We start from the raw sequence: 14,530 nt of genomic DNA, 5'->3' as shown, positions 1-14,530 counted from the left end.
AACCATTCCTGCATATTTGTGCCTCTTGCTAAATTTCCTCTGTGAATAAAGGCTTCAGACTCCCAAGTCTCAAGATGTACTGAGAACCAGAAGCCCCATCTCCAGAGCTGGGCACTGTGAAAAAAATCTAAAAACTGTCTTCAAAAAATTCTTTGTCTTTATACATACTTGGTGTATCTCTACAGTTTTTGAATGTAGGTTAAACTACATATAAATTGAACAAGGAACATTTGAATAGAGTTCTGTGGTTTGCAAAGTATTTTTTTTTACATTATTTTAATTCTTCTATTACCATCCTGAGAAAGATGCTGTAGAGATCTGTGATACTTATAGGTTTCTCTCCTTAGCACATTTTCCTCTTTGCCTTACTCTGAGACCGATGTCAGCCTTCCAGTTTTCCTTTGGGAAATCTCTGCCCTGCTCACAGTTCTAGTAAGATCTGTGACTCTCAGTCCCCTGGGTACAGAGTCTGGTCGATCAGAATAACCACTACCATTGCCTGTTCAAAGGAACTGGTTAGGAGATTGCATGTGATTCTCACAGGCCCTGTAAGTGCTCTCCCTGGCAATTTCCTGCTGAAATTGATACAGAGAGAATAACCTCTTGCCTTTAAGATTGTCTTGCCAGATGAATATAAATTTGGAGCTGCTTTGAAAATCCAAGATGCCTAGAGTGGGTTAGGTAGAATGAGGTGAACGTGTTGAGGCGAGCATAGATGGAACAAAAAGGTAGGAATTACTCAACAGGTTGCACCCTGGGATCCAGCCATATTTGAGCTGTGTTTCATGAGCTGATAAATTCCTTTTCCCTTAACATGGTTTAAGGCGGGGGTCTTAGTCCATTCAGTCGGCTGTAACAAAGTGTCTCATAGGCTGGATGGCTACTGAACAACAGAAAATTATTTCTCACAGTGCTGGAGGCTGGAAGCTGGAGATCAGGATGTCACAGTGGTCAGTTTCTGGAGACAAGGCTCCTTTGGGCTGTGGACTGCTGACTTCTCTTTGTACCTGCCCATGGCTTTGAGCAGAGAGAGCGCCAGTGACATTGGTATGGGCAGTAATCCCATCCCTGAAGACTCCACCCTCACGACCCCAATGAATCCTAAATGATCTCCCAAAGGCCCCACCTCCTAGCACCATCCTGTTGCGGAGTAGGGTTTCAATGTATGAGTTTTGGGGGTAGAAACATGCAGTCTGTAACAAGGGAAATTTTTTTTTTCCACTGGGAACCTAAAGAGTTTTCCCCATTACCTAGATATTTTTGTTTCTTTTCACAGATGAAAAACTGAGCTTCTGTGAGGTTAAGTAACCAATCTCTATCTATATATAGTGGGGGAGGCTTGAAGAAAGCCTGTTCTTACACCTAACCATTCTGTCTCAGATACCAGGCTGCTCAAGAAGAAACATCTGGGGTGTTATTTTGGGTTGTTTTTGTTGTTGTTTTTTTTTCTTTTTCTGGCTGACCTAGACCTGAGTATATCAGCTCTTCTGCTCACACCCTAGCAGGTGGATGGCAGACACGTGGCTCCCTGGCTCTGTTGGGACACCACCTGTCCTGTTTCCTTGACACCTGATTCCCAGGCTCCACATCTTTCTCTCAGAATAGATTATCCATTAAATCACATCCACCAGGCCTGTGTCATTTGAAATCTGATTCTGGAGTTGCTTGGGATGGACCCACGCTGACCATTTTATCTTAAAAGGGGTCTCCAGGATTTCAGAGTCGTTCAGAAGACACCCTTAGTGGGCAGGTGAAGGAGGAAGAAAGGGTTCTCCCTATTTGTTTCAACATGTGTTGGCTGGTCCCCCATCCCTAGATGGTCCCTGCCATCCTGAGAACCCAAATGGCAGTGAAATGGACTTAGAATTGAAGAAGGAATACTTCCACATGTGGTGAACAATGAGAAAACAAAAGGGACAAGTAATGTGATTCTTTTTTTTTTTTTTTAAGATTTTATTTGTAAGTAATCTTTATAGCCAGTCCCGGGGCTCGAACTCATGACCCTGCAATCAAGGGTCATATGCTCTACCGACTGAGCCAGCCAGGCACCTCAAGTAATCTGCTTCTTAAAGGTTAAAGACACTAACACTCGAAGTGTAGCTTTGCTGAAGAAAGGAGCTGCTCCATATGTGAATTTTAAAGAAACACATTAAGCCCCCCAAACTTCATAAAAACCTATTTTGATCATTATAAGGCAGAAATCTTTCTAAGATCTATTGCCCATACTCCTGCTTTGCTGATTCAGAACTCTCCTGAAGTATACTATTTCCTTAGAGACTCATTGTTGATGGTTTGTAGATGTTAAAAAAGCATACTCTGCTCTTTTAGATATTAATTTTTCTGTATGTTTTAATTTTTTATTTATTTTTAAAGATTTTGTTTATTTATTTGATAGAGAGCACAAGCAGGGGGAGAAGCACACTCCCCACTGAGCAGGGAGCCTGATGTGGGGCTCGATCCCGGGACCTTGGGATCATGACTTGAATGGAAGGCAGATGCTTAACAGACTGAGCCACCCAGGCGTCCCTCCTGTATGTTTTAAATGCTAGTTTTTTCCCCACCAACTGCTCCTTCTTACGGCTATTAGAATGTTCTTTGCTTTGAATCTTCTTTCTTATTTTATACATAGTCTGCACGAGACTTGCCTCCAGCCCCCTCTTAGGGAGAAGGGGTGAAGCTTTTGCGGCAGCTTTTTGTAACGATTTACCTCTGTTATCACACAAAGCCTCACTGGCCCCAGGGAGAGAGGGGGATTAAATGTGGCCAAAGCCCGACTCAAACAGGCATTATGCTGACCCCTTGTCTGGTTTCCGGCTTCTCTCATTTAAACCTCACAACAAGGCTTAGGACAAGAGTTGCCAAATCCTTCATACATATTTTGCGCTGTGCACCTCCTGGGGTTGGGGGGGGTAGGTAACTTGGAGGTAAAACAGAGCATAAACTTTGACCTCGGTGCCCTGGATCCTGGGGCAGATTTGGGAACACGAAGGAAAAAAAGACTCTGTTCTGAAAGGTTCTATGTGACAAGTTCTACTTCCCAGGGTCCCAAAGCAAGCAGCAGAACTGAGATTCAGTTCAGATTATTCCGGAGGCTCTTCACCATCATCTGTGTGGTTGTAAATTCCTCACCAACATTTTCTACCCTGTGTGTCTGCTTAGTTGGCTTTCTCTGGGCCTTCGTCTGACTAATGCCTTCTAGCTCTTCTCCCCTGGGGTGGAATTCTTCTCCCCATATAATCCACTCACCTGTAGGTAAATCTTTCTGTGTCCCCAGTATTGCCTGTCTGACTTCCAAATTGGGCCCCGTGTATGCCCCTGCTGTATCTTTTCAGCATAGTCCCTAAGCTAGTTCAGTTGTTCAGATCATTCACATTTCTGCAAGTCTGTATTTTATCAAGCACCTCACCACTACATAAACATTTTTTCTTTTTTTTTTAGAGAGAAGTGGGGAGGGGCAGAGGGAGAAGGAGAGAGAATCCCCCAAGTAGGCTCAACACGGAGCCTGACGTGGGGCTTGATCCCGCAACCCTGAGATGGTGACCTGAGCTGAACCCAAGAATCAGACGCTTAACCGACTGAGCTGCCCGGGTGCCCCTACCAATACATATATTTAAAGACGGGCTGTGTTCCATATCTGGCTTATAGGAGCACGCATATGGATTTGCAGACACCTTGCCATCACTCGATTGCCCCCTGGAACCATAGGCTGAGAGTACAGCCTTGGAGCAGCGTAATTTAATGGCACAGTGTCAGGCTCAACAGTCGAGCAGACATAGGTTAAAAACCCTGACTCTGCAGCTCCGTGGGCCCCAGGATCCCGGCCATGGATCTCAGCCACCCCCTGCAACAAGACTACCTTTCTCTAAGGCTCGTTGCCACATTTCGGTGAGATCAGGCATTGAATGCGCTCAACACGTAGCATCAAGGCAGAGACCTCTTCCTGTGTGGCTGTCCAAGCTTGGAGGTTTAAAGGATATAGAACGGAGAACTGTGTACCAACTTTGGCCACGGGGCACTGGATGCCGGGCTGATTTGGTAACACAATCTGGAATTAAAAGTTGTATTACATAGGGGCGCCTGGGTGGCTCAGACAGTTAAGAGTCTGCCTTTGGCTCAGGTCATGATCCCAGGGTCCTGGGATCGAGTCCCGCATCGGGCTCCCTGTTCAGCGGGGAGTCTGCTTCCCCCTGTCCCTCAGCCTCTCCACCTGCTTGTGCTCTCTCTGTCTCTCTGTCTCTCTGTCTCTCTCTCTCAAATGAATAAATAAAACCTAAAAAAAAAACTAAACTCTTAAAAAAAGTTGTATTACATAATAAAAGCAAAAACAAGGACTTGCTTTGTCTAAATGGTAGAGAGACTTGTAACTGAGTTGTATGATGGTAGCACCTAGGTCCCAGAGGCCCCACCTAGGGTATCATTCCTCCCACCTCTCCACACGAGGCTATCCTGGACTGGCGGACCTTTCTCATCTCCTTCAGGTGTGGGCAGGTGTGCTGTGGCCTCTGGACGGTCCCTCTCGCCCTTGTGGTACTGCCAAGCTCTGCACCCCCCTCCCCACCACATATGCTGTCCTTTCACTCCCTCCACATCCCCACCCGGCCCCCGGTGCTGAGGGCTCAGGCTTCTATCAAAAAGCCAGGAAGCCCCAGCAGCCTCTCTCTGGGACTCCCTACCATCCTATACCAGGAATGGGGAGCAGATGATGTGCCATGTGCTTGATAGGGAATGGGGACGTGGACATGGCAGGGAGCGAAAAACTCCCCCTGACTCAGTAGATATAGAACTGTTGTGGAGCCTTTTCATTGGACTCAAGGTTTACATGTTCTGCAGGTGGTAGTTCTAGTGGCAAGTGGTGTGGAGGATCCAGAGCCCCCACGGGTTTCATTCTTCCTCAGCCGGAAGTCCCTGAAACTCTGCCAGAGAAACTCTAGGGATCCACCAAGCAGATTGAAAACCACAGACAGAGAGGAAAAAAAGGCTCAGAGAGAATATTCATGTTTACTGGGTGGCCCGAAATCCTAGCAGCTGAACGAAGCATATTTTCTATACCCTACCTATCCCATTTAATCCTTCCATGACCCTCATGCAGGCTCTGCTCTTACCTACATTCTATGGAGGATGAAACTGACGGACAGAGACCCTGTAACTGGCTCAGGGTGACCCAGCTAGTGAGTGGGGGAGCTTTGAACTCAGGTCTGTCGGACTCTCCGCTTTGGCAATTACATCTCTTGCTGTGAAGGGACCCTGAATATATAAAGCCTGAAGGGCAGACCTAGTCTAATGGCTAGACTTGACAACAGATTCTTTTGGAAATAAACCTTTAAGATAATTCCTCCATCCCAGGTGACATTATAAATTAAACATTAATCTTAAGTTACTTTTCCCATGGTGGGAAGTGGCTGTGGTTGGGAAGGTGGCTCCTATAGGGTCCGGTCAATTTTAGTCTGTTCAGATTATCAGTCGACCTGAAAATGAGTCACAGCATTTAAAAGGGCAGTGAAAGCAAAGAGCAAACCCATTTGCATTGCTGGGAAACTCACGGTGTCCTGTGTTTGGTGAGTTACAAGTGTCCTCTGTGTATGTTGAACACTCATTCATGCTTCGTGGATAGAGCAAAGTTCTCTATTCATTTAAAGTATTAGAGTACAGACTCCTTAATTAGAATTTCTGTTCTGCCTTATGCTCGGAGACTGGCCACTCGGGGCTCCCAGATTCACCAAGTGAGTCGTCTTTGTTAAGCACCTCATCCTTCTCCCTTTTGGTTCTCCTCTCCATTTTCTGCTGATGGGTCTCCAGTGCCCTAGATTTCTTACAACGCCCTCTATTTGTTTCTTTTTGGTGCCGTAAGAAATGACCCTACACCTAGTCGCTTAAAACAACATGAATTTATTATCTTACAGTCTGGAGTTCTGATATCCAAATAGGGATACAGGCAAACGAGGCAGGGCTGGTTCCTTCTGGATGCTCTAGGTGGGGAATCTGCTTCTTTGCCTTTGCCAGCTTCTAGGAGCTGTCTTTGCTCTTTGGCTCTTCACCTTTTCTCCCTCTGCTTCCATACTTGGCTGCCTCTGTTTGACCATCTTTTAAGGACCCTTGTGATTACATTGGGCTCACCTGGATCATCTCTCCATCTCAAGGTCCTTAGTCACCTGTTCAAAGTTTTTGTTTTTTTTTAAACCATGTAAGGTAACATTCACAGATTCCAGAGAAAGGGGAATGTCCATGTGGTTTTTTTCTTTTTTCTTCTGAAGTGTTTCTCAAAGAAAAGAAAGGTTCTGTGATTCCATGAACGTGACATGAAACTTGGAGCAAAGACATTGGACTCCAGTCTTGAACCCGACATGACCCTCATTGTCAGACCGTGAACAAAGTGTGTGAGTTCTCAGGGTTGTATAATTGGGGCTTTGGATTAATTCACTAATACCTTTCCTGCTAGAAGATTGCTTAACTTGACAAATTTATTTATATTAAAATATAAATGACTTGAAACAGTTTTACTGTAGGTTAGATTTTCCTCCAAAGGGTTGACTTTATTCTGAAAATAATAGTTAATCAAATTTGATGTGAGAAGTATTTTCTTTAGGCAAAGAAACATGCTCAGAACTGTTGGAATGATACCACGTCAGCAACCAAGTTCTTTCTTCAAGATTAAGGCCTGTTCAACTTGGGGCCGGTCTACGTGACTATATAGGCCGAGGCTTCTCAAAGCATGGTACACTGTTCCCCTATAGTTCCTTTTTTTTTTTTTTTTTAAAGATTTTATTTATTTATTTGACAGAGAGAGAGTACAAGTAGGCAGGCAGAGGGAGAGGGAGAAGCAGACACCTCGCTGAGCAAGGAGCCCAATACGGGACTCCATCCCAGGACCCTGGGATCATGACCTGAGCTGAAGGCAGACTCTTAACTGATGGAGCCACCCAGGCGCCCCCCTTCTGCAGTTCTATCACCTGGGACACTCGTGTAAAATGGACATTTCTGAGCCCCAGCCCAAGCTTATTATAAGGGCTTATAATCGGCATAGAACAAGCGGCCCAAGGTGAATCATTTGAACAATAAAGACTGAGAACCCCTAAAATAATTACTGGTTGTAGGTTATGGGAGACAGACTGAAAAAGGTTATGGTTCTCCCCTTTCCCAGCTCATGTCCATTTTGCAGATAAGAAAACTGAGGCATGGTGGGGGGAATGTCTTGCCAAGTCCCAATAACTACTTGGTGCAGAGTCAAGATAGCAAGGGGAGTCTCCTGACTTCCTGTTTAGAGCTCATTGACAGTTGGTCTATGTAAGTTTTTCTTCTGGGAAAGAACAGCATCTTTTTTTTTTTTTTTTTTTTGCCCAGATTCCTTTTCTTTCAACATAATAGCCCCTGCTTCTCAAGAGCTACCTAGTCAAAAAGATGGTCTGTAGAATGACTGAATATAGTATTTTCTCTAATTGAGTTCCATTATTGATGGTAGAAAGGTCATCACCCAAAAAAGGTTGCTCTTAAATAACCTTTTAAAGAAATAATTTGACTTATAACACATTAAAAATAATATTTAATAAAGTCATTAAAAATATGCGTGCTTTAAAATGGAAAATACAGCTTGAAATGTGCTCCTTTGATATTCATGGCACAGGACTAGGAGATGCCCTATGTACTCCCAAATTACCATCTATCATTTTATCTTTATTCCCAACTTAAACATCCCTATAAATCTCAATCTTAGAGATTCATATGAGATAATTGAAATGAAATTAACTACCTATGAACAGTGAATAAAAGTAGGAAAGACAGGAATGAGGTATCTCTGAGAGTGATTTTAATGTAGATTTGGCTTTTGAGCCATGTTAATGTTTTACATCTTCCAAAAGGAAAAATGAATTGCAGAGAATGGGGAAAATCCCTAAAATCAGGGGACTTGAAATGCACATCAAATCTGTAACCACAAGGAAGAAATAAAGTAGTCCAAATCACTTTTATGTGGGACTCTCTGATTTTATCCCTTTAGTGAGGTATATTCTCTCTCTCTCTTTTTTCACGATTTTATTTATTAGAGAGAGAGAGAGAACCAGTTGGGGGGGAGCAGCAGAGGGAAAGGAAGAAGCAGACTCCCCAATGAGCAAGGAGCCAACGCGGAGCTCCATCCCAGGACCCTGTGTTCATGACCTGAACCTAAGACAGATGCTTCACTGACTGAGCCACGCACGCGCCCCTAGTGGAATATATTCTAAGAGCAAAAGGAATTCCAAAGAAAGATTAATTTGGTAAGCTTGTTGGAAGTAGTATGGGTGTAGTATTGCTGAATTTTGTGTCTTAGAGGATTAATCAAAGAAGTGCATATACTGTTCTCGGAAGCTGGTATTCTCATTGTGGAGGAGGGAAAATTAATATAGGGAATGAAAAAAGGAGAGGGGAAATTCCTGCCCTGGATGTGTCCGTATGAATACATTGCATATGTAGGTATATATGTATATTGTGTGTGTGTATGTGTGTGTGTGTGTGTGTGTGCGCCACGCACCTAAAAGGTCTAGATGCAATGAGTCCCCAGTGTCCGAGTGTCAATGGGATACCTAGAGCCCAGGCCATGGTTTCTTTCTTTTTTTTTTTTTTTTCATTTTAATAATATATTTTATCTGACCCAATGCATCCAAAATACTATCACTGCAATATGTAATCAATATAGAACTTATCAATGAGATATTTTGCATTTTTTTTCAAACTAAGTCTTTAAAATCTGGTATGTGTTTTACACTTCAAGCATCTCTTAGTTGGGACTGACTACATTGCAAGTGTTCGAAAGCCGCACGTGGCTGGCGGCTGTCCTCCTGGACAACAGAGGGGTAATCGGACGCAAAAATGATCTTTCAACGATGCAAAACAGACCTTTCCATTCTCTCTCTCTCTTTTTTTAAAAAAATTTTTATTGTTATGTTAATCACCATACATTACATCATTAGTTTTTGATGTAGTGTTCCACGATTCATTGTTTGTGCATAACACCCAGTGCTCCATGCAGAACGTGCCCTCTTTAATTCCCATCACCAGGCTAACCCATCCCCCCAACCCTCTCCCCTCTAGAACCCTCAGTTTGTTTTTCAGAGTCCATCGTCTCTCATGGTTCGTCTCCCCCTCCGATTCCCCCCCTTCATTCTTCCCCTCCTGCTATCTTTTTTTTTTTCTTAACATATATTGCATTATTTGTTTCAGAGGTACAGATCTGTGATTCAACAGTCTTGCACAATTCACAGCGCTCACCATAGCACATACCCTCCCCAGTGTCTATCACCCAGCCACCCCATCCCTCCCACACCACCCCCCACTCCAGCAACTCTCAGTTAGTTTCCTGAGATTAAGAATTCCTCATATCAGTGAGGTCATATGATACATGTTGTTCTCTCACTGACTTATTTCGCTCAGCATAACACCCTCCAGTTCCATCCACATCGTTGCAAATGGCAAGATCTCATTCCTTTTGATGCCTGCATAATATTCTGCTATATATATATACCACATCTTCTTTTTCCATTCATCTGTTCATGGACATCTTGGCTCTTTCCACAGTTTGGCTATTGTGGACATTGCTGCTATAAACATCGGGGTGCACATACCCCTTTGGATCCCTACATTTGTATCTTTGGGGTAAATACCCAGTAGTGCAATTGCTGGGTCGTATGGTAGCTCTATTTTCAACTTTTTGAGGAACCTCCATACTGTTTTCTAGAGTGGTTGCACCAGCTTGCATTCCCACCAACAGTGTAGGAGGGTTCCCCTTTCTCCGTATCCCCGCCAACATCTGTCGTTTCCTGACTTGTTAATTTTAGCCATTCTGACTGGTGTGAGGTGGTATCTCATTGAGGTTTTGATTTGGATTTCCCTGATGCCAAGCGATGTTGAGCACTTTTTCATGTGTCTGTTGGCCATTTGGATGTCTTCTTTGGAAAAATGTCTGTTCATGTCTTCTGCCCATTTCTTGATTGGATTCTTTGTTCTTTGGGTGTTGAGTTTGATAAGTTCTTTATAGATTTTGGATACTAGCCCTTTATCTGATATGTCATTTGCAAATATCTTCTCCCATTCTGTTGGTTGTCTTTTGGTTTTGTTGACTGTTTCTTTTGCTGTGCAAAAGCTTTTTATCTTGATGAAGTCCCAATAGTTCATTTTTGCCCTTGCTTCCCTTGCCTTTGGCAATGTTTCTAGGAAGAAGTTGCTGCAGCTGAGGTCGAAGAGGTTGCTGCCTGTGTTCTGCTTTAGGATTTTGATGGACTCCTGTCTCACATTTAGGTCTTTCAACCATTTGGAGTCTATTTTTGTGTGTGGTGTAAGGAAAAGGTCCAGTTTCATTCTTCTGCATGTGGCTGTCCAATTTTCCCAACATCATTGGTTGAAGAGACTGTCTTTTTTCCATTGGACATTCTTTCCTGCTTTGTCAAAGATTAGTTGACCATAGAGTGGAGGGTCCATTTCTGGGCTCTCTATTCTGTTCCATTGATCTATGTGTCTGTTTTTCTGCCAGTACCATACTGTCTTGATGATTACAGCTTTGTAATAGAGCTATAAGTCCGGAATTGTGATGCCACCAGCTTTGCTTTTCTTTTTCAACATTCTTGTGGCTATTCTGGGTCTTTTCTGGTTCCATACAAATTTTAGGATGATTTGTTCCATTTCTTTGAAAAAAGTGGGTGGTATTTTGGTGGGGATTGCATTGAATGTGTAGATTGGTCTCGGTAGCATTGACATCTTCATAATATTTGTTCTTCCAATCCATGAGCATGGAACGTTTTTCTATTTCTTTGTGTTTTCCTCAATTTCTTTCATGAGTATTTTATAGTTTTCTGAGTACAGATCCTTTGCCTCTTTGGTTAGATTTATTCCTAGGTATCTTATGGTTTTGGGTGCAATTGTAAATGGGATCGACTCCTTAATTTCTCTTTCTTCTGTCTTGTTGTTGGTGTATAGGAATGCCACTGATTTCTGTGCATTGATTTTATATCCTGCCACTTTACTGAATTCCTGTATGAGTTCTAGCAGTTTTGGGGCGGAGTCTTTTGGGTTTTCCACGTAAAGTATCATATTGTCTGCAAAGAGTGAGAGTTTGACTTCTTCTTTGCCGATTTGGATGCCTTTTATTTCTTTTTGTTGTCTGATTGCTGTGGCTAGGACTTCTAATACTACGTTGAATAGCAGTGGTGATAGTGGACATCCCTGCCGTGTTCCTGACCTTAGGGGAAAAGCTTTCAGTTTTTCCCCATTGAGAATGATATTCGCTGTGGGTTTTTCATAGATGGCTTTTATGATATCGAGGTATGTACCCTCTATCCCTATACTCTGAAGAGTTTTGATCAAGAAAGGATGCTGTACTTTGTCAAATGCTTTTTCTGCATCTATTGAGAGGATCATATGGTTCTTGTTCTTTCTTTTGTTAATGTATTGTATCACAATGTTGATTTGCAGATGTTGAACCAACCTTGCAGCCCAGGGATAAATCCCACTTGGTCGTGGTGAATAATCCTTTTAATGTACTGTTGGATCCTATTGGCTAGTATTTTGGTGAGAATTTTTGCATCCATGTTCATCAGGGATATTAGTCTGTAATTCTCCTTTTTGATGGGGTCTTTGTCTGGTTTGGGGATCAAGGTAATGGTGGCCTCATAAAACAAGTTTGGAAGTTTTCCTTCCATTGCTATTTTTTGGAACAGTTTCAGAAGAATAGGTATTAATTCTTCTTTAAATGTTTGGTAGAATTCCCCTGGGAAGCCATCTGGCCCTGGGCTCTTGTTTGTTGGGAGATTTTTGATGATTGCTTCAATTTCCTTAGTGGTTATAGGTCTGTTCAGGTTTTCTATTTCTTCCTGGTTCAGTTTTGGTAGTTGATACATCTCTAGGAATGCATCCATTTCTTCCAGGTTATCTAATTTGCTGGCATAGAGTTGCTCATAATATGTTCTTATAATTATTTGTATTTCTTTGGTGTTAGTTGTGATCTCTCCTCTTTCATTGATGATTTTGTTGATTTGGGTCCTTTCTCTTTTCTTTTTGATAAGTCTGGCCAGGGGTTTATCAATCTTGTTAATTCTTTCAAAGAACCAGCTCCTAGTTTTGTTGATCTGTTCTACTGTTCTTTTAGTTTCTATTTCATTGATTTCTGCTCTGATCTTTATTATTTCTCCTCTCCTGCTGCGTTTAGGCTTTATTTGCTGTTCTTTCTCCAGCTCCTTTAGGTGTAGAGTTAGGTTGTGTACTTGAGACTTTTCTTGTTTCTTGAGAAAGGCTTGTATTGCTATATACTTTCCTCTTAGGACTGCCTTTGCTGCATGCCAAAGATTTTGAACAGTTGTGTTTTCATTTTCATTGGTGTCCATGAATTTTTTTAATTCTTCTTTAATTTCCTGGTTGACCCATTCATTCTTTAGTAGGATGCTCTTTAGCCTCCATGTATTTGAGTTCTTTCCGACTTTCCTCTTGTGATTGAGTTCTAGTTTCAAAGCATTGTGGTCTGAAAATATGCAGGGGATGATCCCAATCTTCTGGTACCAGTTGAGACCTGATTTGTGACCTAGGATGTGATCTATTCTGGAGAATGTTCCATGGGCACTAGAGAAGAATGTGTATTCTGTTGCTTTGGGATGGAATGTTCTGAATATGTCTGTGAAGTCCATTTGGTCCAGTGTGTCATTTAAAGTCTTTATTTCCTTGTTGATCTTTTGCTTAGATGCTCTGTCCATTTCAGTGAGGGGGGTGTTAAAGTCCCCCACTATTTTGTATTGTTGTCGATGTGTTTCTTTGCTTTTGTTATTAATTGCCTTATATAATTGGCTGCTCCCATGTTAGGGGCATAGATATTTACAATTGTGAGATCTTCTTGTTGGATAGACCCTTTAAGTAGGATAGAGTGTCCTTCCTCATCTCTTATTACAGTCTTTGGTTTAAAATCTAATTTGTCTGATATAAGGATTGCCACCCCAGCTTTCTTTTGGTGTCCATTAGCATGGTAAATGGTTTTCCACCCCCTCACTTTCAATCTGGGGGTGTCTTTGGGTCTAAAATGAGTCTCTTGCAGACAGCATATCGATGGGTCTTGTTTTTTTATCCAATCTCATACCCTGTGTCTTTTGATTGGGGCATTTAACCCATTTACATTCAGGGTCACTATTGAAAGATAGGAATTTGGTGCCATTGTATTGCCTGTAAGGTGACTGTTACTGTATATTGTCTGTGTTCCTTTCTGGTCTATGTTGCTTTTAGGCTCTCTCTTTGCTTAGAGGACCCCTTTCAAGATTTCTTGTAGGGCTGGTTTTGTGTTTGCAAATTCCTTTAGTTTTTGTTTGTCCTGGAAGCTTTTTATCTCTCCTTCTATTTTCAATGACAGCCTAGCTGGATATAGTATTCTTGGCTGCATATTTTTCTCATTATTTGCTCTGAATATATCATGCCAGTCCTTTCTGGCCTGCCAGGTCTCTGTGGATAGGTCTGTTGCCAATCTAATGTTTCTACCATTGTAGGTTACAGATCTCTTCTCCCGAGCTGCTTTCAGGATTTTCTCTTTGTCTCTGAGACTCGTAAGTTTTACTATTAGATGTCGGGGTGTTGACCTATTTTTATTGATTTTGAGAGGGGTTCTCTATGCCTCCTGGATTTTGATGCCTGTTTCCTTCCCCAAATTAGGGAAGTTCTCTGCTATAATTTTCTCCAATATACCTTCTGCCCCTCTCTCTCTTTCTTCTTCTTCTGGGATCCCAATTATTCTAATGTTGTTTTGTCTTATGGTATCGCTTATCTCTCAAATTCTGCCCTCGTGATCCAGTAGTTGTTTATCTCTCTTTTTCTCAGCTTCTTTATTTTCCATCATTTGGTCTTCTATATCACTGATTCTCTCTTTTCAGGCCATGGTTTCTAAATAGAAGAGACTAGGGCTTCTTACAGAAATTAGAGATTCTGAGTCAGGGGAAGGTATAAACTAGGCTTAAGGTGCTGTGCTCTACCAAGCAGTAAGAAGATGGAGATGTCCACAGGTTCAGGAAAGGACCCCCACTGGCCAAATTTGGACAATTTGAATATTGAAAGAATAGTGACAATAACACATTAAACATTTAATAAAAAAAAGAATCTATAAGGCCACAGTGATACAAGATTTTATGTATTTACATAATTTTAATATATCCATCTTATAGATCTTTTAAAAAATATTTGTATAATTTTCACATATATAAGCATATGTATTTACTTCTATTAAATGCTTCAATAAATACATTTCACTATTACTATTACTGTAACTGTTATTTCATATGATTGTATAAAACCGATTATGCCTATAAATTCTGAGCGAATATTTTTTTCTTTTTTTATTGAGGTGTAATTAACCTTGTGTTATATTAGTTTCATGTATACAATATAATTCAACAATTCTACACATTACCCAGTGCTCATCACAATAAGTGTACTCTTTTTTTAAAAAAAGATTTTATTTATTTGAGAGAGAGAGAGAGAGAACAAGCACAGGGAGGGGCAGCGGGAGAGGGAGAAACAGACTGCTGAGCAGGGAGCCTGACGA

General features: G+C 41.8%; 1 protein-coding gene across 2 annotated transcripts in view; it reads left to right on the top strand.

Annotated features, from left to right (window-relative positions):
- The window catches only part of KCNN2 (potassium calcium-activated channel subfamily N member 2), a 462,735-nt gene that overhangs the window by 27,756 nt on the left and 420,449 nt on the right, over window positions 1-14,530 (top strand). Inside the window, exon 2 of one of the 2 annotated variants that reach the window (XM_078067611.1) lies at window positions 6,252-6,374. The exons of the other annotated variant lie outside the window; for it this stretch is intronic. The gene's annotated coding sequence lies outside the window, so the exon portion shown is untranslated. The remainder of the gene's footprint in view (window positions 1-6,251; window positions 6,375-14,530) is intronic. 2 annotated transcript variants of the gene reach the window in all.

This window comes from Halichoerus grypus, chromosome 2 (assembly GCF_964656455.1).
Source record: "Halichoerus grypus chromosome 2, mHalGry1.hap1.1, whole genome shotgun sequence".
Taxonomy (NCBI): Eukaryota; Metazoa; Chordata; class Mammalia; order Carnivora; family Phocidae; genus Halichoerus; species Halichoerus grypus.
The sequence above is the reverse complement of the archived record's forward strand: the minus strand, read 5'-3'. Positions and strand labels throughout refer to the sequence as shown.